Source organism: Priapulus caudatus, unplaced genomic scaffold (assembly GCF_000485595.1).
Source record: "Priapulus caudatus unplaced genomic scaffold, Priapulus_caudatus-5.0.1 Scaffold134, whole genome shotgun sequence".
In the NCBI taxonomy this organism is placed as follows: Eukaryota; Metazoa; Priapulida; class Priapulimorpha; order Priapulimorphida; family Priapulidae; genus Priapulus; species Priapulus caudatus.
Genome location: NW_014577195.1, coordinates 188,116 through 209,319, shown reverse-complemented (window position 1 = coordinate 209,319; position 21,204 = coordinate 188,116). Strand labels below are relative to the sequence as shown.

At 41.8% G+C, this 21,204-nt stretch overlaps 1 protein-coding gene across 3 annotated transcripts in view; it reads right to left on the bottom strand.

Annotated features, from left to right (window-relative positions):
- LOC106805961 (spastin-like) overlaps window positions 1-21,204 on the bottom strand; it is a gene marked incomplete at its 5' end in the record, with an annotated part of 40,884 nt that overhangs the window by 19,426 nt on the left and 254 nt on the right.

Below are 21,204 nucleotides of genomic sequence, written 5' to 3'. Positions count from 1 at the left end.
GACGTGTCGTCATCTCCAACACTTTTATGGGTAACTGAAGGTGAGAAGCTGTGGACACTTCTTGAATCTGGCGTGGAAACAGCAGCAGAAGCTTCTAGAAGTCCTTGGGAATCGCGGCAGTTCGATTCATGTCCCCATAGTTCACATAGTTCATATTTGTCGGCGGTGTTCGTTGTTTAATTGTTTATCATGAGTCGGTATGCGACATCAAACTGTGACGTGTTTCTCTCGGCCTTGTTTAGGTGCTAAAATGTCAACCTGTCATTGTGGGTGATAACTTTTACTCGTGTTCCAGTAACTCAGTTTCTTAGGATGGCTGGGTGGCGTCCTTCTCTTGTTGCCTTGACTGCTATTTGACTAAAATAACCTATGACGTTATGCTGCTTAAGTTAATACTAACTAGGTTTTATACTAGGTTAAATAATTCGATATATACGTCATTACAGTATCGGCTCACGGCAGAAGATGACTAACAAGTAAGAGAGACTGCATGAGGAGCCGGTGCTCCTACTGCTGCATGCTGCTACTGCTACTACTGCTATACTGCTGCTCCTACTGCCCCTACTGCTATTACTGTTGCTGTTATTACTACTGCTGTTGCTGCTGTTGCTGCTGTTGCTGCTGTTGCTGCTGTTACTACTGCTGCTGCTGCTGTTGTCAGTGTTCGAAATACGGGCTATCCGTTTGTCCTCACTTGTCCATTTCCACGGAGGACAAGTAGGTCCAGTAGCTAATGTCCGGTGGACAAGCAGCTTTTTATAGAGCAACTTTTTAGAGCAATTTTTGTATCATTTTCTACCATCGCTGGCCGCCGCCATTTTTGCAGTCCGTTTCGTATCTTCGATTCGTCTTTTAGATACAACTCGACGAAATTCGTCACTGATTTCCGGTTGTATTGGGTCTAAAATTTTATTTGATTTAATGTATTACACATTTATTATATTTCCATGTTATTAATCAGGACAAGGAAAAATTTGGCAGGACAAGCAAAATATCTTGTACCGTTAGCTTGTCCGCCGGACAATTTTTTTTTCCTTATTTCGAACACTGTTGTTGTTGTTGTTGTTGTTGTTGTTGTTGTTGTTGTTGTTGTTGTTGTTGTTGTTTCTGCTGCTGCTACTGATGATAATGATTATTAGTATAATTGCCCGAGTGATTATAGGAAATCCTGCGCGCTGATTGGTCGAGACCTAGGTGATTATTTTTCGATAATTACCTCTAGGGTTTACATTGTAGTGGCGCCAAGATTTGTAAATGCATGTTACGGAAGCCGAAATTGACAAATTTAAAGAAAATGCTGTCCCCAAAAGTACCAAAGATGTGACAAAATTTAGAGTTAAACTATTTAAAGGTAGGTAGTTAAATTCAAGCTTATTATTGGTTTTTGTTACTCTGATTTCCAACAGATGGCGAGGCACTACCTAATTAGAAATTAAACGGGTAATGCTATCCCCCGGGCGTGGAGGGAGGTTACCGCAACGTGGCAGCACTAGTGTTAGGATAGTGTTAGGATTGGGTAATGCTATCCCCCGGGCGTGGAGGGAGGTTACCGCAACGTGGCAGCACTAGTGTTAGGATAGTGTTAGGATTAGGGTTAGGGTCAGGGTTAAGGTTAAGGTTAGGGTTAGGGTTAGGGTTAGGATTAGGGTTAGGGATAGGGATAGGGATAGGGTTAGGGTTAGGGTTAGGGTTTTTGCATCATGATATCTGTCCCCACACCATAGATTAATTTTTGTGGATCACACCCCCTATATAAAGCGCTCCGATATACATATGTTCAGTTTAGTGTTATGGTTATCGTTGGAGGTGTTGGAGTTAGCGTTACCGCATGAGTAATGATTTTGCAGTATACGTCAACTGTATCACGTGACCCTCCCTCCACGCCCGGGGGATAGCAACACCCAAATTAAACAGGGGCAGTCTATATTACCCCAGTCGTACAGGAACTAAAGATTACAATTCTTTACCGTTGATTCGAACGTGAAATTAGAAGTTTTGAGACTCAGGGTAAATTCTGGGCTAAAGTCTGTTCAACAAGGTTTGTTTACCGTTTTCCTAACGGTATATGTTGAGTTTGTTGGGGGCAAAATTTGCCGAAATGTACCAATTTGAGGTACCACAAAATGGTTGCCGACACTTGTTTACATCTAATTTTACAGTATCCTATCGGTTACAATTATCGGTTTATTTCCTATAATCACTTGGGCGATGATACTAAAACCGTTATTCGCCTCAGGCTCGGTGAATCTTGTTGAATAATTATTATCATTAATTTATTATTACATTATCTATTATTATTATTGTTATTATTATGACGATAAGAGAGAGGGGGAGCGGAAAAAGGGAGAAGAGAGGGGGGGGGAAGAAAGACAGACGGGAAGAAAGAGAGCCAATGATGAGAATGTGATGCTGCATTATTAATGGGACCGAACGTTAAAGAAACCATGCTGCGCTCAAACAGCTTTAAATACAGTGCTTTCCACGCAGATGTACGCGGGAAAACGCTCAGACACCATTTCTTCCTGACATAATTGGCGTTTCATGTGATTTCATTCCATTTATTTTTGCTGCAGACACGCTGACAACATAGACGCCGCAGCAAATTATGTCCATTTGCGACGGCTGCGGAAAGCCAACCGAAAATCGCTCTCTTGACGAATTCACCGGCATCCCTAAATTGCGCTCCGGTCATTTGCACGCTTAGCAGCCTAGTCAACAGCAACGACCCGTAGACTTTAGTTCTCATTTGTCTAACGCGACGATAATTCACACGAGCGTCTTGGTCTTTAGTGCGACGCGACGTGGCTTCATACAAATCCTGTTTCATCCACGAATGCACGTACACGTGTGACATGAGACGTTGATTCGGGAAAACGCGCAGTAGGTGCGGGTTTCAAGCTTCTATGTAACAGGAGCCAGCCCTCCACCAGTACCACTGGTATCAAAGCATGTCCTGGAATATCAGTCCATCCGTTCGATTCAAACACCTGCGCGTCGCTTAAGGAAAAACCCGCGTATAAGAACATCAGATTTTTAAGAACCTGTTAGGCCTAAAATTCCCCATTTAGACCCCTTTACATAAGAACCTGGTTTTAGGCTAGAATTTTAAAGTAGCGTTCTTAATTTTCCATGCAGATTGAAGACTTAAAAAGAAACACAGTTAAAATAAAAAAGACGAAGCTCAACAATACGATGATATGTAGCACACCTTTTGTGTTGGCACGCAATCATCTTTTTGCATATTGTTTGTTTCCTTGGATACATACTGTATCATACAGGGATGGAGTAAGCACGCGAAAAACTTAACTGCTAGCCCATCATGGGTATTAATTAGCAAAAAATTGCGATCCTTGTAAGAAAATTTTTAAACACAATTTGCCGAATCAATATACAGCTTATACATATTAAAAGTTAGAAACAATTAAAGGCATAAGATGACCATTGATTATGCAATTTTAACGAATGCTACACAATAACGGCACCTTGCGTACCTGTTAATAAGTTACAATACCTTATAGCCAAACGCCGTATTAGCTTTGCTCCCAATTCACTGCTGCGTTACTAAGAAATATCCAATTGAAATCGCGGTCAAATTAAATCCGTTGTTGAGCAGTTTCAACCACGCGTATGCGGCTCTATGACGGCCGTAACGGCGAGGCGTGTCATACAGATTATATGCCACCGGAACATTTTTCGCACGTAATTGCTCGCCGTCACGTGATTTGCGATCTTTGTGCGTCTGAGTGCGCATTCCTGTACGTTTATGGTTTTTACTCTTGGATTCTGGCGAATAAATGAGATATACGCAAGATCTTGAGGATTTACAAGAACACTTATTAATAATGTGGCAGACTAGGCAAATAATAACCACTAGCAAACAATTTTACTAGGACAACATTCAGGCGCTCAAACATACCTGTAGCACATGTGCGTCACCGAACCGAAATCAATGGACTTATTTTTTGTGTGGCAATAAAATTTAGCGTCTTGGTCCGCCAGATTACCAAATTACGGATTTCAATAGACATTTCTAGTAATTAGCATGTGATATGGCCGACAAACTAATACGCGTTTTGCGCTATAAGGTAAATGCTACTTATTAAAAACTCACACAAGGCCTGCAGTTACTGTAGACATTCGTCCTTTGTGTGCAATATATCTCGATGGGAAATATTCATGCCTTAAGGAACCCTATTTTAAGCATACCGTGATGCCTCCATTTTTTCAGTAAGCACACTTTATATAAGAAATATGAGGCCTACTTTGCGACAAATCTATGTTCTTAATACTGCGGGTTTACTGTAGTTGCTACCGAAACAACAACGCCATAACTAGAAATGGCAGTTGTCGCAACATTACATGGAGTCCCCCAGTGATCTAGTATGAACTGAATATCTCTGTAAGGAACATAGAAGGTAGGTAAAGTTTAAATAAGTCCAAAGACAAAGGTTTGTTACACAACTGTCTTTAATTGCCTGAGATGTGCAAAGTATTGTTAAAGATTGGTTGCCTTAGGCGGTTTTGGTACGCAACACACCTTCTCCCCAAGATGTGTAAAGTCATTACGAAGTTTGCCTCGCGCTAGGTCAGATTAGGGCCGACGTTTAGAGCCGCAGGGAAAATATGATGAAGGTCATTGGTCAGGTCCAATGTCAAATAAAGGTGGCAATGACGCTGGTTTGTGGCTACGCTGCGCACCTCTCTCCCCAAGATTGGTGTAAGCTAGACCATGTTTGGGTCACGCTGGCAATTTAGGCGGTCGAGTTATCAGAACGGAAGGAAATTCTCTGCGGCGGACCCGAGCGGCGGCGGCTGGGCCAGACATGGAAACCATAGGTATCCCCGCCGACTTCGTCGCGGGGGATACAATAATTATAACAGAATAACAACATAAGGCGCGTCATATCGTCATAGCAACGAGGGGATAACTCTTTACCTGCGCAGTAAAACTAATGCCACGAGAGTCATTAATGAGGGGGCATCTATTTTAGGGAATAAACACGTTAGCCTGCTGGATGAGCCCCAATTTACTCAGTAACTTGTAATTGAATAACTGAATTGAATAGTATTAATATATTGAATATAGAAGCACAATACTAACGGTTGCTAGAAAACGGCAATGAACAGAACAGTAGATAACCTAATATATAAGAAGATAATCACAGTATCTAACATATCACACACATAAAGAATAAATGCGGCAAAGGTCAACGTGCCAGTGGGGTATAAGGTGTAATTCGTAATCTAAATTGAACTTCATTCGCGCACGCAAACATGCACGCCACGCACACGCGTACGCACGCAGCACACGCCAACGCGCGCACGCATAACACACACACTACGCTACACGTGCACACGCACCACTGCCGCGCGCGCACAGCACACGCACGCCAGCACACACACACACGCACGCACACACACACACACACACACACGCGCACACACACCTACGCATGCACGAACAAAGTTTACATGCATGTGCGATGCACACACATCGTTAGGTAGGACACATGCACATGCAAACACAAACGAATACAGAACACACAAGTTGTGCACGAGTGATTCAGTGATGCAATTTATCTGGCTCAACTTCAGTCTGCAAGTCAGTCTATTGTATTTTGCTTTGTCTCCATACCACTGTCATGCCGCGCGCCTCCCCTAGCAACAGCCTGTGTCATCGTCGCGATGATTATGTAAAGATGATTACGTGCAGTGCGTTTGATCTATTACTGCAGTCGTGCCGGCTTGTGCAAAAATCGGGAGTGCATTAGAGACTAGATGATGTCGAGTGAGCGAAGATGGCTGCGGGTGATGTGGCAGCGCTGTGAAAGACGTCACTTATGTTACAAATTACAATTCCGACAAGAAATAAAGATAATTATCTGACTTTGAAAAGGGAAATTGAAATTTCAATTATCATTCTTTAGCGACAGGCAATCAAGCAGGCTGTGACTCTGCTGCTAGTGTGTGCGAAGGCTTGGAGCCATGAGCACCTAGCTATAGCCTCTTTTCTCCTGTACGACGATGCCGAGCTAGAGTAGCGTACGTGAATGTGTGAGGCACACAGGGTTGAAGAGACAACTGGCGCCATTAGAATTACAGCAACTTTGCTAAAATTGCATGCGAAAAATTTATGGGGAACCGCTGCTTTTTAGCAACAACTGTATGCTGTATGTCAGCGTATAGAATATACGCAGCATATTGGCAGCATGTTAGCAGCAGAGTATATGCTGTTAATCCGCGTATAGAAATACTCTTAGTGTCATAATTTATAGCTATAGCTATTTCTTACGAGTCACTCCAAACCAACCTTGTCGTTTACGTATGTTAGCGTGCGTCCGTGCGCTCTTAGTGCGCTGCCGCCTGATTGGCGAGCTAATTGAATGTCTGTAGCTCACAGTTACAGACGCTAGACAGTGAGAGTCGATCTATAGACGAGGATAACCATGAGCGTGCAGAGCACGCACAGACCTTCTCTCTCTCTCTCTCCTCTCTCTCTCTCTCTCTCTCTCTCTCTCTCTCTCTCTTCTCTCTCTCGCTCTCTCTCTCTCTCTCTCTCTCTCTCTCTCTCTCTGTGTGTATGTACACGCGCGTGCACGCGTGGCTGTGTGACTGGTGCAAACAATACACATTTCTTATTTGTAGCGTCGCGAGCAGCAGCAGTAACAACGGACGACAATAACAAACAACGGACGACGACAACAACAACAACAACGACGACAACAACAACAACAACGACGACAACAACAACGACGACGACAAACAACAACTACTATAAACCAAAACTTAGCAGCAGCAAAAAATACAAAAACAACAATAGCAAGTAGCAACACCGGTCCCAGCAGTCACAATAGTAGCAGCAGTAGCCCAAGTAGTATCAGCAGCAGCAGCAGTAGTAGCACCGCCACGCACACGACGGACCGACCACCACCACCAGCCAGCATGTAGCAGTAGCATGCAGTTAGCCAGCAGCAGCCAGTAGCCAGTAGTAGTAGCAGCCAGTAGCTAGCCAGCAGTAGAGCAGCAAGTTAGCGAGCAGTAGCCCGCAGTAGCAGCAGTAGCGCAGCAGCAGCAGTGAGCTAACAGCAGTGAGTTGCAGCCAGTATCAGGTAGTCCAGAGATTCCTCTGCACCAATTATGCCCACACCGACGATTTTGGTCGATTTGGTGTAGGTTAGGTCAGAAGCAACTTGGCCTATACAAATAACGTGGAATTTTCTCCCGATCCCCCGGGATCGCTGTTTCATCGCTCCAAACTCACAATTGGGGCTATCAATCAAGATCTGACGCACATAGATCGAAAACTGGATAACTTATATGCTTGCTCGCGTTGGTAAGTGCACTTGTACTCTTTTACCTTAGTCGTATTTCGATTTGAAAAATTGTTGCTATATTACAATTTCCCTCCAACATGCATCGGCCATCCATCGTGCATCCAACTGCATTTTGGGAAACAACAGAGTAGCGTATTTGGTAGCGTGGTAGTTGCTCTGACCTAACCCACACCAAATCCACCAAAATCGTCGGTGTGGGCATTGGTTAGAGGAATCTCGGACTATATAGTATCAGCAGCAATGTCAGCAGGAGCAGCAGGAGCAGTAGCACACAGCAGCAGCAGCAGTAGCAACAGCACCAGCTCAGTAATATTAGCAGATTAATGACGCCTTCAGCCTTATCCAGGAGTTTATTGACTCAATTAATCAAGAAAATAGTCTGCAATTTATATCAGTCTGAAGTTACGAGTAACCAGCATCAAATCGTAAATTCAGACAATGTTAACTTATTCTAAGTTGGGTCTACTGTAGTTGAGTTTTATAACATTAATTAGATATTTATTTCAGACATAAAAGGTAATGCCTATGACGTCAAACCCCACTAGAATTGTGTACATATATCCAGATCGAGAGACATGATACAAGATTGCGTGGCACAGCTTTGCTGTTGATCCTGAGTGCTGCGCGGATGAGACGCGCAGTTCCGCGGGATATGCGCACGCGACCGCGGGGATGTTTAAGTATGAAGCACTGTCCGCAGTGGAGACGTGCGCCAAATTCGAAGCGCGGCGCACGTCTCCACAGCGTTCAGCGAATGGTCTGTAGTTTTAGAAGATAACAATGAAGACTTTGTTCTAAATAAGAACTATCGGCGGCTAAATAAGAGCAATATACAGACCTTTAAATTTCTTGACTAGTCAGTCAAAGGGCTTGTTGGGGGTCCATTATGCAGAGCGTCCAATTGAAATGGCCCATGAAATTGTCAAGTAGAATTGTGTTTTTCGGAACCCCAAAGAAAATGTCTCCCTCTTACATGCACCCCCTCCCTGCATGATCAATCACGCATTCAGGCGTAAACAATAACATGCAGAGATGAAATTGTGTTGAGTTTATGGCTCTTGACGCACGTGCATTGACGTACAAGACTGATGAAAGCACAGGCACTTGGAACGTCTCAATAAAAATAAATCTTCACACAATTTTTCACAATGATCGACCGCCTGTGTACAAAATAGGTGAACGTATGTAAAACATATACGGTTAGTACTTACTGTGACATATCCGTGACTAACTGACACCACTAAATTGGTAAAATGTTCCATGTACCTTAAGACATGCTGAGAAATTACGAGGTTATCATCGCAGAACTCCCGACACCGCCCATCCTGATGTCACAAAGCTATATGTAAACAAACACGCGTGTTGCGAGGTGCGTGCCTCCGATATCCATTTCGAGGCCCGCTAAGCCAAGCATAAAGTGCGCGGGCAAGACGTCACACACACAGCTACGTTTATTGGTTAAAACAATCGAGTAGCGCGGTCATGGATTTTCGGAATTATTTAATTTTAAGAAAAACTTCAATGTTTAATGAATCTCGTTCACTTCCGAAAGCGGGTAAAAATGCCTAATTTTTCCACTTCGGTGCGAAATGCATCGGCCGGGCCTTTAATTATTTACGAAAAGCAAACAGTCTCGCCAAACACCTACACGCAGTAACGGCCGTCACGTCGTTGACGCCCCATTCATGCACACCAACGAAGAAGGTGGGGCCTATTCTGATTACGGAAATGCGAAAATGCAACAGAAGGACGTAGCGCAGTGCGCTAAACAGCGTGTTATTTTCGTATTTGTGCAAAACTCTATCGTAGGAAACCGTTCTAGCCTAGCAGAATGCCCTAGTTCCTGAGATAGGTGATTTGGTGCATGGTCCAATGGGTCCTCATATTTAAAAATATAAAACTCTGGTGTGGCGTAGGCTGTGATTGAAAGACACAAAGTGTCAATCCTCAGCGCGCCTCGGCATCATGCATCATTGCATGGCCGCATCACGTCTAGAATTATATTACATTATGAAGACGATTTCAAACGTCTGTGCCATCAATTGCTAAAATGCATACATAATCTTCCTTTGAGCGATACAGATATGGTGATCTGGTGAATTCCCATGTAGATACGAGTGTATACAAAGCGATAGAGTGCCATATAAAGCACTTTTCATGAAAACCTATATTAAATTTGAAAACACTTTCCATGATTTTTCGATGGCGATGTTGTGTATATTTTCATTGTTACTTTGAAACAATATTTACCCTTAATAATGCAACACAAACATGCAAATCAAAGTATGTTTGCACACAGGCACGTAAAGTTACAGTATTGACTGTGATATAAACGGTCGATGGAAGATAAACACAGTCACAATGTACTCTTCCTCGCCATCTTTCACTTATTTTTCGTCTCCCTCTACCTCGCCTTTTCTCTCCCCCACCTTCTCACCACATTCTCTCACTTCTGTCCTCTCTCTATAACCCTGTCTACCTTCCCCATCTCCCTTTAACCCTCTCGCTATCCTCTTCCTCTCGTTCTTTTCTTCTCTGCTCTCCTCCCGTTTTATATTCCTCTACCCCTCTCTTTTTTCTCTGTCTGTCTGTCTCTCTCTCTCTCTCTCTCTCTCTCTCTCTCTCTCTCTCTCTCTCTCTCTCTCCATCTCTCGCTTTCTCTCTTTTTGTCTATAACTTTGTCTCTGACTCCCCCCTCTCGTTTCATCTACTCTGGTTCTATAAACAACACTCTGGTGCGAAACTGGTGTGGGTAGTACTGGCTAGGTTGCTTGATAGATGACCGGTGTCCACTCATGGCAACATTTCAGTGCTCTGGCTGTTACAAGACCCAACAGCACTGTGACTAGTTGAAAACTGCATCCGTAATTATTATTACACTGCGTAAAGTTGAATTCACACGAGCCATATAGCTAGGTCCTGCTACATTAGCCAAGCCTATCAATACACAATCAAAAGCCTCTGTTGACTAAACCATGGCTACACGCACGCGAATGAAGCCAAAGTTACACTAGCTGAAACTCTTACTACATTGCCTAAAACCACAACTACCGTGGCTGAAGCAATTTTAATTCCAGCACAACATCAGGAACGACCAAACCTCCTGACTATGTGGTTTTCACAAAAACGCACAGAATTTAACCGCCGCAAAACAGCATTTATCCATTTAAAAACATCATAAATCCTAAATGCGCAACTCTAAACATCGACTATAAGCAGACGGCCGGAAGCACACGTTCTCGCTGCTACAGTAACGATCATGATTTCCCAATACGGGAAATACGCGCAAACGTCTGAATGCAAGTGCACGTAACAACAGATCAATCAACATGGTCCCATCCATCAACGATGCCAAGCCAGCGAATAAACGAGCTAAACCCTAACTCTACTGAAAGCGTCTGTGTTTGACTCTGGTCGTGCAAGATAAAGACGTTCTGTGGCTGGAGACGCCTGTATCACACATGTAAAGACTAGATGAGGTGGCATACAGCGTAATAAATATCGGACCTGAGAATATACTGACATTTAAAATATGTTGTTTTAGCGCAGCAATGATATTCCTTTCGCTAAAATCACGTATGAATTAATCTGAGGAAAAATCAAGAGCCTTGAAAGTCAGAGATTTCTCGCAACGCATCACTTTTTAATCAACTAATATAACATTGGTAGAGTTTGCACAGCGCTTCAGTAGCTACTAAAGCTAAACTTCTATATATATCTACTCACTGCTACTTCTCAGAACAGTTTTATGAAATTTGTTATCAGGGCATTGCGGGTTTCATGCGATTATTAGGACGATTTTTAGTCCCAGACGAACCCCACCCCCATAATATAAGATCCAATAAACCAAGAACCATATAAGAACCAGAAGAAAACTTTTCCCGAGCGCAAAATGTCAATTTAATGAATATTTCCCATGAGTGACTATGAGATGTGCAAATTTCCCATGAGTGACGTGATGTATGTGAGAAATTCCCATGCGTGAACGCCCCCCCCCCCACACACACACACACATATACTCCCACTCATATCGAATTCTGTAGCCTCCTGTGAAACGGCACAGTGCCATGCACGACGTTATCATGAGTGTGGCAGACTCGTTATATCCTCTGGATCATCCAGAAATCTGCACGCTGCGCATGTTCTCACACTCTAGCTGATTCCGTGCTCAGCACTCAGCAGGCTATCATCAATGCATTCATATTGAGCTTGACATAGACTTCGTCTCTAATTTCCATCACAAAGTTTATGCGAAATGTTAGGGAACTCATCATTCCCTTTCACTGTGCCAGCTAGCCTCTGACAAGAAATATACGGACAGGTGCTGAACGTAAGCAAAGGTAGTCCGAGCCGACGCAGACCCCAGTAATGCACGAAGGGTCGTTGTCGTAACAGGTACTACAGACAAAGATGTTAAAACCAAAAAGGTTTAGAGCCGATTAAAACCAATGTTAAAACCAAAAGGGTTAGAGTTAGAGTTAGGGTTAGGGTTAGTGTTAGGATTAGGGTACACTTCTGTAGTACAAGTCTGGTACACTTTATGTATACATATATGTACCTCGGGTACATATCTGTAGTACATGTTACGACAACGACCCCTTGAGCCCCAGTAATGGTCAAACCCGCACCCTCAGATTAGCAAAGCGGAGTTATAACGTCTGCATTTGCGAACTAAAGCAAAGGCTGCACAAGTTGCAACTCATACACTAAAGCTAAGCTCAGCTAAGCTAGCTGATGATTCTTAATATTCTACTTTACGCTGATTACGCGTATACTGCTGCGTGCTGCGCGCGCGTACGCTGCATGCTACGCAGATATTACACCGACTTGATACAGTCTAATGATCCTTGCATTTAGAAAGTCAAGAGGGTTGCACGTTCTTACATTCAAGGTCATAGCTCAACCTCAACGCTGCTCTGTTGTGTTACAATAACATATATCAAAGTTGTTCCGCGTTTATGCCTGTGCTAACCAGGAGAGACAAAACTACGATTTTCGTCGTCCGGAAGATTCGATTTAAGTCGGAAAACACGTCGTGTTCACTTGCGTGTGCCTCACGAAATGCTAACTTACAAAAAGTACAAAGGGAAATTTATTTAAAATAAACAAATAACGTATTCCTTTGTTATTTTATCATATCTGCTAGAGTGATGCTAAGGCATGCTCGTTTACAATTTCCTGTTTACGTGTATGTCACCACAAACAAACGTAGACAGATGTGACGGTTATGGCCATTTTGTTATCACCCTAAAACACTTCACGCCCATCCAATCACGGCCATTAATTTCTAATACTATGTGACGTGTAAGTGGACTAGCTTTTTAATAGGATTTGCCATGTGTGGGCTATTAAATAAAACATGTACGAGAGCGTCAGCGCAGCATATATATGCCACATGTGCACTATAGGCGACGTGGGTCGTTAGTTATGCTTGATGACTCACTTCCATTTACCCCATTACCGAGTCTATTGATCCCCAACCTGGATCGATCAGGAAAACAGGAGTAGCCGAAATTCGGAAGCTTGCAGCCGAACTCCGGGTGCCGGGTGGTATATGAAACCTATTCAGACATCATCAACAGGCAAGCGATTGATTTTACGGACAACCTGCACATGGATGTTTATACTACGTGACATCAAGGTGACATCCCTGTGAACATATATAAAAATATGATACACTTTTGCAGCGCCATTCTACACTTTACAAAGTAAACTTATTTTAACTATATTTGTGCATCGTACGGAAGTATGCATGTAGCAAAGTAAGCAATGTAGATAAGTAGTATGCAAAGTACGCAAGTAAGCTATGTGCCATGCAACTATGAATTCAACTTGGAATGCATCAAAGGTTTTTGTCCGATAACCGTTCGTAACTTTTATATAACAATATATGTACTTTTCTGTTATAACCTGAATGCACGCGTTTACAGATTTGATCTGCACACATTTTCGTTTCTACATACACTCTTTTAAACACGACGAAAGCGTTTTATCATTTTATTTTGAGCAGTTTCTAAGGTAAGCCAGCCAAACCACAACCTAATCCTGTAAACGAGAATTGAAACTGACATAATCTTTAATATGACGAAGGTGCTCAGACGTGATGAAACGTCCACTCCATAACACAAAATTCCTCACTAAATGACCAATCTCTTTTACGCTGTAAGGACCCTAGGTACTCTTACTCCAATTTTTCTGTCGCCACTTCCAAGCTGCTAAAAGCCGAATAAAATGTTGTATATCAAAACAAAAAATTAGAATGCAATATGATTGTATCACATAGCTACATTTTACACAGTAAAGCAGTCTTGGAAATGTGTCTGAATTTCCAACCAGTTCTGATTATGAAATATTGAATTCTACAACATAACCTATAAAGCCATAAAAATTAACAGTTCTGCTAAAAAATTACCAGTCCTGGAGTGGAGACCACTCGGTCTGCTCTTTCCAACACTGAGTAAAGCACATTGTAGCTGCACGAGCGTATATCACAAAATGCCTTAGAAGACACAAGTATACGTAGGTCATGGCTTCAAAAATCCTGCATAAATGAAAAGGATAAATCTCAAATTTAACTAAAAGTTTAACATAGCTGAAAATACATTTCTTTACAGCTTTTGATTTTGATTTTTTAAGTAAAAATCATTCACATGCAGTACAAATGTCATAAAATATATCCAACTACATTTTAAATATTAAGAAGTGGTCGATCAAATTTTCGAAACAAAACTCTGCGTTATGATTTTGTAGACTCAATTAATTTTGACCATTCCACATGCCCAAGTTATCACTGGCCAGGATCATGTATTTTTAATGCAGTAATTTAAATGACTTGGTCATAAATCATCATTTGTTGCACCCATTATGAATGACTTTCTGGTTTGAGATAAATGCAGTCAATATAATTTAATGACATACTTAGTTAAATAATTAGTTCTGGTTAACGTTTTATGAGCCTGCTACAGCGTGGGACATTGTGGCTGAATTGTCCCGACAATACACAGCAGCAGACTCTATCCTAGCAGTATTTACTCTATCCTGGAAAGATAAATTATGCACTAGATAGTGAAATTTCGCGTATTTCCCTATTCTCATACCTCGCAGCTTATATAATTAAACATCACCGTTTCCTCATCATACTTCTTTTGTTACTGTACTTAGCTGTGCTCCAGGAAGAGAGAAAATTAATAACAATGGATATCTCTTACATAAAGGGCGAGTCTGTTTTTGTGTCTGTCCTTCTGTCTATCTTCTCCCCCCTCGTAAGAGCTCACCCCCAACACCATACATATTCTTAATCAGCATGTCGCGACGACCAAAGGCAAGGCCCAAAAAAAAAAATACACAAAATCAAAAAGTTTAAAATTACAATTAAAATTATTTATTATTTCAATACATGTCCGCGTGGTGGCGCTATATACCCTCCTACTGCATCGAGTCAGAGCGAGTGCGCATTTTCTCGGTGTTGTTCGCATTGTTTTTGTAGCTCTATTGTCGAATTACAGCGACAATAAACGAATTATTAGCTTCGTAGGAAAGCGTCGTAGACGACTACCATATAGGTATAAATGCTGAACTTGCTGCTTATATTTTCGTATTTTCGAGTGTTTCGTATTCATCTCCTACAATAAATCGCCGGATCTATCTGTCTGTCTGTCTTCTTGAGACCAGTAAGAGGTTCACCCGTCAGGTATACTCTCAATCAGCATGACGAGCTACTCTACTAGCTACTCTACTAGCTACTAGCTAGCAACTAGCACAGCAATTCTAGCGCTCGACTATACACTGCAGCAGAAAAGTCAAGACGAATACTACCTACTCTACTCTACTCTACAGTACTATTCTACAGTACTACTCTACAGCAGTAGCTACTCTACAGTAGTAGACTACTCTACAGTACTACTCTACAAGTAGCTACTCTAACCTAACTAACTACTAGCAGACGTACACAGCAATCCTAGCGCTCGACTATACACTGCAGCAGAAAAGTCAAGACGAATACCAGCTACTCTACTCTACAGTAGTAGAGTACTCTACAGTACTACTCTACAGTACTACTCTACAGTACTACTCTACAGTAGTAGCTACTCTACTAGCTACTCTACTAGCTACTAGCTACCACAGCAATCCCTAGCGCTCGACTATAACAGCTGCAGGCAGGAAAATCAGACGCACGAATCCTACGCGCAGCAGAAAGTCAACTAGCAATCCTAGCACTCACTATAGTCAGGCCTCAAATCAGGCAATTCGCTATTAAAATGCAAGAAACGGAAGCGATCGTCTTGCGGAGTTCAACTGCAAGGGCAAAGAAAACTGGCCCATCAAACAGGCACGCTCCTGCAGAGAATGCCGACCAGCCGGCGAACATTGCTAATGCGCAACCTGGATGCTCCCAAACTCTGCAACGGCACAAGGCTCACAGTCAATTAAGCAGCTCATGCCCAGAGGCATCGAAGCCAAAATCATGACAGGCAAGGGCAAGGGCGAAAATGTCTTCATCCCAAGGATCCCGCTCATCCCATCAGACCTGCCATTTCACTTCAAGAGGCTGCAGTTTCCAGTCAAGCTGAGCTTTGCCATGTCCATCAACAAGGCCCAGGGCCAGTCCCTGAAGGTCGTTCGACTCAACCTGAGTCAGCCAGTGTTTTCCCATGACCAGCTCTATGTGGGGTGCTCCAGGATCGGTAACCCAGACAACCTCTACAACCTCTCTGAAGATGGCAACACCAACAATGTTGTGTACCAAGAAGCGCTGCAGAACTGAACACAAGTGAAATTCTTGGGACAGATTTATAAAATATATATAAATATAAAATTTATATATATATATATATTTATTTATTTATTATATGGCTGTAAAAATACACAGACACATGCAGATATCAAAAATATGAATATAATAATAGAACAAGGTGACAATTTATTTATTAGTCATCACGGTAACCAATTTTCTTTTTGTACTATTCTTTATTTGTTTCTTTGTTTGTTTTTATTTACTAGTCACATGGTAATATTTCATCATTAAACTCTTTCTGTTGTTGTTGTTAGACATATTTGTTCTCGAAAGCTCGCAAAATACAAAATTCAATCGATTTTTATAATCAATTTCTTTTTATATCTGCATGAGTGTCCGTGTGCTTTATATAATATAATATATATATATAGCATTCTATATATGGTCAAATTTGCGTGCTTGCGTTTGTGTGTGTGCATGCATGAGTGTGTGTCCTCGAATCACATCTAAAAGGAGAGACAAGGGCTACATCAGGTTAACCTCCTCTGGAGAAAAAACGACACAGTTCATGATCAGTTCATGTAACACTGGACGTTACTGCCACGGTCAAACTGTGGCAAACACTGTGCGTATAATTATAGACTTCTGGGTGCCAAACCTAGAGTTTGCCAATATCAAACTAGTAAAAGTTTACCAGTCACATACATTGCATGGCTTGGGAATCAATCATATGCATACTCTGCACCACTGCTACATTATGCATGCGCACTTACGCAACATGGTTTCGAGTTCTAAAATACGTGTCAATAAAGTTCGTCTGTGTCTGTGTGTCCTTTTAAAAATCAAGTCCAAACGAAAAACCCCAGAGGCTAGATTTTTCTGCATCAACATGCCTGGTCTTTTATCACAAGGCATGCCACGTTAGGTTGACCTTCGAGGTAACATAAGATCAGCTCGGATAATCGTGACTCTATTGTACACATATTTTTCATATAGTTAAATGTTGTGAACAATTTTGCACTGTAGTTGGTGTGGAGCGCAATTACGTGTCATGAAAGATAATCAAATTTATTGTCACAAAACTATTAAGTGAGAAAATTATCAATATGTCATTACACAATTAACATGACGAATATATTGTGCTACGCCATTTGATTTAGGGCCCGTTTTAGTGTCTTATGCCATTTAGGGGTAAGATTTACATTATCTTACGCCAATAACTTATAAGGAGTGAAATTTGTTACCGCTGAATACGACAGTTAGGGTCCAATTTTGAATCTATGCTTTTACAAGCATGCGTACCAAGTAATATCCTGAGTGACGCCCCCGGGGCCAACAGTTTGTCCAAATGGAATTACAGCATTTCCCGCACATTTCAGTCTATCTACATGGAACGTGATTATATATAGGAAAAACGAAATGCGTATCCACGGAACCCATATATAGCAACCGTGACTGCAACATCTTCCCTCAATGAATGTAGGGGAAATGCAGGGAATCATTCTGCCAGTCGCAGAGTGCTGCTACAGATACCCAATTATCGAGTTCCACTCGCCTGTTCCTGCCCCCGCAAATTTGCCACATCGGTATGAAATAGCACGATCAATACACCGGCCAATATGGATGTTCATTTGCCCACATTACGCGTGTCCCTAGTCCCGACTATTACTAGAATAGTGAAAGTATGCATCGATAATAACGTAAGATCAGGGTCCGTGCCGACAGCACAAAAAAGTTTCATTCATGCATAGCTGTATTATCAAGAGCGTATTAAGAAGGCCTTGGTATTATGTAATAAACGCACACGCCTGCTACGCTATTTATATACTATGCACTCCTGTTATCATGTACTACTTATACTTTAAGATAACTAGAAAGGGCAGTTGTCGCCAACTACATGTATCCCCCGTGTTCTCCCCCAAGATGTGTAAGTATACGAAGTTTGGTCGCGCTAGGTCAATTAGGGGCCGAGTTATAGAGCGGAAGGGAAATATGATGAAGGTCAAGGTCAAGGTCAATTTCAAATAAAGGTTGCAGTGACCTGGTTTTGGTACGCGACACACCTCCCCAAGATGTGTAAGTATACCAAGTTTGGCCACGCTAGGTCAATTAGGGGCAGAGTTATAGAGTGAAAGGGAAATATGATGAAGGTCAAGGTCAGATCGGTCAAATAAAGGTTGCAGCAACCTAGTTTCGGTACGCGACAGCATCACCCCAAGAAGTGTAAGTATACCAAGTTTGGTCACGCTAGGTCAATTAGGGCCGAGTATAGAGGCGGAAGGGAAATATGACAAGGTGCAAGTAAAGATCAAATAATGGTCCGTAGTGACGGCTGGTTTTGGTGCGCGACACACCTTCTCCTCAAGATTGTGTAAGTATACCTAAGTTGTGTAGCGGCTAGGTCAATTAGGACCTGATGTTATATAGCGGAAGGGAAATATGAGCAAGGTCAAGGTAAAAAGTCAATAAGGAGTGTAAGTGAGCCTGGTTTGGTAGCGCTACGTCAATGTAGTGGCCGATTAGAGAGGCAGGGAAATATGACTCGTCAAATAAAGTCGCAGTGACCTGGGTGTGCGCTGCTGCGGCTCATCCTCTCGCCCAAGATGTGTTTAGTATACAAAGTTTGGTAGCGCTAGGTGAATTAGGGCCGGACGTTAGAGATGCGAAAGAGAAATATGATCAAGGTCAAGGTAAAGGTCAAATAAAGGTCGCAGTGACCTGGTTTTGGTAGGCTGCTCACCTTCTCCCCAAGATGTGTAAGTATACCAAGTTTGGTAGCGCTAGGTCAATTAGGGGCCGAGTTATAGAGCGGAAGGAAAATTCTCTGCGGAGGAACCGAGCGGCGGCAGCGGCGGCTGGGGAGACATGAAACCATACAACCGCCGACTTCGTCGCGGGGGATACAATTAGGATTTCATTAGTCCAAAACAAAATATATGTGTGGTTACCGTTACATGCCGGAAAAAAATAGGGTAGGTAGGTAGGGAAAACATTTTATTTTCTTGAAATATTTTATTTACGAACCATGTCCGAAGGATGTGCGTTGTGCCTTTTGAAGCAAGAACTAAAAAAAATTTTAATTAAAATTTTTTTTGTTTTTAATTTTTTAATTTGAAATTTTTTAAACTGAATAAAATGTTTAGGGTCGCTGGGAATAAATAGGGTCGGTCGGGAAACCTGAACCACACCTATATTTTGTTTTGGCCTTAGCAAACTTGCTATATTATACGTCTAAGTTCTAACACAAAAAGCATCAGGCCTTAAGTTTAATATATGTTTCTTGAATTTCTCTAAACTGCATGGATAACTCAAATTGGCATGATGACGTGCAGGAAATTTGGGGGAAATGTAACTAAACCTACCTAAAATGACTCTCTCTCTAAGGTAATTACTCTGCTAATTAATTACTACATAAAATCTCACAAAAAATTCATAACAAACAGAAATCTCGACTAAACACACACAACGCCATATTGAAAGTGATTACATCACCGTAAATAGTAAAACTAAGAAAAATATTTCCACTTTTTCACAAAATATAAGTAATTCTGTTCACTTTTTATGGTTAAATTGCTGCATTATACTTCCTATTTTACTATATATATTGTTCGATGTAAACATACGCTCGATGGGATGGGATGAGATGGCATGGATGGATGGATGGATGCATGGATAGATAGATAGTTAGATTTTTTGGGGTATTTTCCTTTCAACCAAGCGGTCACCAACTGAGTAACACCACTGAGTTCCCCGGGCAACGCTGGGTATCCCGCTAGTAATATATATATATCAGGAGTAGATAATAGGGAGGAGTGTGACATCAATAAGGCGCGCAATGGGTTGGATTGATGGCCAGAGAATGGAGAATCGTGTCGTACGTTTTAGGCTGTATCTACGGATTGCGGGTGTCTACGAGGAAACGATTTCGTACGATGATGGGCGAATGTACTGTGTCCGATTTGAGCTCAAGTTGGATGAGTTACGTGTAGTAAATCGTAGGTATTATAACGCTAGTAAATGACGAATTTCCCTTGTTTATTGATGTCACACTCCTCCCTATTATCTACTCCTGATATATATATATATACATCCTTTAATCCAACTGGCCATTAACCATTATGATGCACAGCAACTTGGGGTGTAATTTGTTACTATGACCCAATATTTCAAAGATCTGAGCACCGGAGACACTTGCTTTCCTAAATTAATGCTCCAGAGAAAAGCCATTGACTGAATAAGCATCCAATGATCTTCTTTCATTAAGTCACAATGAAAAAAAAAAATCTAGGGCTCTACATATATATCAGAAGTAGATAATAGGGAATAATTCCCTATTAGTATTATCTACTTCTGATATCAGATATATATATATATATATGTTCCAAACACCATTTTCACCACTACTGGAAAAATGGATTTTTGGTAGCTATGGAAACGGAGACAAAAGCCCCCTCAAGCAATCAATGCCTGCATTAGCTACCACATGGCCCACGGTCTGATTACTTACCCAGAATAGCCAATCAATAAAGCAGGTCAAACATGCATACGGCACCTGTAATGACTACATTACAAAGTCTGCATCTAAACTGCTGCTAATATAAAGCTGGGTTTACACTATCAACGTTTTGCTGGAAAATTGACGAATTTGACAAACTTCTCAATTATTTGACCGAAAATCGGCAGTGTAAACGTAAAAGTCTCGCGTGCAACTGGTTGCGAGATTAGAACAATGCTCCCTTTTCGCATACTCTGTGTCGGCGAATTGATCAAGTTTTTTGCCATGTGGCCACAAAAGCTTTGAACATCTGATAGAGAGGGAAAAACCTATCATCTCGTCGATTTTTCCAGTGTAAACCCAGCTTTTAAAAGTGGTAGGCCCCTATATAATCTTAAAGCAATTAGAGATTACTTTATTTTGAGATTATTTACACCTGTTGCTATGTATGCACATACCACGATGAACTCAATCTTATTCATACCGAGTTATAATATTTTCCATGGCGCATACATGAAGACTGGATTATAGAAATCCTTCGACAATTTGCAGGACACGTATTCAGACATGCATTGACATTATTGCACATGAAATTTGTGAGTTGGGTGTGTGACACTGAGTTTTTCCCCAGCGGATGTTAG